We start from the raw sequence: 1,951 nt of genomic DNA, 5'->3' as shown, positions 1-1,951 counted from the left end.
CTGCAACCCTGTAGGTGCAACAACAATATGAACTAACCAGTAGCCCCTGAGCTCATGTCTCTAGCTGCATATGTAGCAGAAGATGGCCTAATCGACCATCATTGGGAAGAGAGGCCCCTTGGTCTTGTAAACTTTATATGACCCAGAACAGGGGAACGCCAGGGCCAAGTAGTGGGAGTGGGTGGGTAGGGGAGCAGGGGCAGGGGGGGTGGTGGTATAGGGAACTTTCAGGATAGCATTTGAAATGTAAATAAAGAAAATTTAAAAAAAAAGAAACTGTAAAACTCCTGCTCATCGTCTCTTGCAATGCTTTTGTAACCACCATACTAATCTTTTTCTTTTATAAGTTTAATATTTTGGAACCCATCTATAATTGAGATCACACAATATTTGTCCTATGTACAGTTTATTTAACTTAGCATAATGGTTTCAGGTTTGCTGTATTGTCACAAATAATAAAACTTGCCACTCTTTGCAGCAGTATATTTTATGTATATATCACATTGTCTTTTTCTGTATACTTTTGTGTTGATGGAAACTTCAGCATATCTTTGCTATTATGAAGAGTTTGAAATAAGGGGATAAAAAGAACATTCTGAGATAACTGACTCTATTTTGTATCTCATATGTGTGTGTGTTAGTTTGTGTTCTAAAGTGGTGGATTACCTGTAGTTCTACTTTTCATTTTGTAAAATATCTCCAAAATTTGATTTTCAGTTGCTGTAACTACGTGCATTTTTCTCCACACCATTTGTTACTCTTTATATTTTGACAATTATCACTGTAACAGCTGTAAGAAAATATCTTTTTGTGGTTTTAATTTACACTTCTATTACTATTGTTGATCAAAATTTTGCTTATATCTATCGCCTATTTGATTGTCTTCTTTCAGATAATATTTCCGAGCTCCTTCACTCACCTTTTCCAATTAGGTTATGTGTTCTCTTACTATGAGCTATTTGAATTCTAGACATATTTCTGACATTAAGCAGTTATTACATAAGTGGAATAGAAAACAAGCACATATCAGTGTTCCAACATATTTACCACAGAAATAATCCACCTATTTATCGTTAACTGATTTTGGCAAAGGTGTCCTCTAAATGATAGAGGACAATTTCTTTAATAAACAAGGTTGGGAAAACTGAATTTATGTCAAAAATTAAACAAGATATTTATGTCTCGAGACTTTTATCATTTAACATAAAAAAGATCAAGTCAAACAAGTTAGAAAGTCCAGTATAAGATCTGAACTGTTAAAACTAGAAGGAAACAGAGAGAAAAATTTCTTGTTATTGTTCAGTTACAGATACCTAGGCTGACCACGAAAGTTCAGACAATAAAAGCAACCCAGAAAAATGAGATTGCCCTGAGTTAAAAAACTAAAATTAAATAAATCCATAAAAAAGATAATTATGAGGTGGGAGGAGATATTTCTGAATGGCGAATTATAGCTTACTAAATATTTGAAATGATTTCTGTTTTTGCCAGCCATCTCATTTGCCATGTGCTTAGCTTGTTTCATGTGCATAATTTGTTCTTAGTAAATACACATGCATACTATTTTAACTATAATATTCCTTGAATAAATAAATTACATTCTGTGGAGACTTTGTACCTGAACACTTGAGGAAAGAGCCAATGTCATGATTTTCATGCAAATTTATTAGTGTAGAACACAGTTTTAGAATATACAAAATTTAAAGAAGGTGTTGAGTGAGATTTGAGTTGTTTGTGGATAAGAGAAAGGAGAAAAATTACAAATGCAGAAAATGCTTTATTCTACAAAAGGGGTCTTTTGGGGAAGCATAGTTAAACAGAGAGAGAAAGAGAAAGGAGGGAGGGGAAAGGTGTAGGAAGGGAGAGAGGAACAGAAAGAGGAACGGAGTGAGAAAGAGGAGAAAGGAGAGGGAGAGAGAGAGAAAGGAGAGGGAAAGAGTGAGAGAGAGAG

General features: G+C 34.4%; 1 protein-coding gene across 9 annotated transcripts in view; it reads right to left on the bottom strand.

The window, feature by feature from the left end:
- The window catches only part of Ralyl (RALY RNA binding protein like), a 683,608-nt gene that overhangs the window by 211,606 nt on the left and 470,051 nt on the right, over window positions 1–1,951 (bottom strand). The gene's annotated exons all lie outside the window — the stretch shown is intronic.

This window comes from Mus pahari, chromosome 4, assembly GCF_900095145.1.
Source record: "Mus pahari chromosome 4, PAHARI_EIJ_v1.1, whole genome shotgun sequence".
Taxonomy (NCBI): Eukaryota; Metazoa; Chordata; class Mammalia; order Rodentia; family Muridae; genus Mus; species Mus pahari.
Note: the sequence above shows the minus strand (reverse complement) of the source record. Positions and strands in the feature narration are given on the sequence as shown.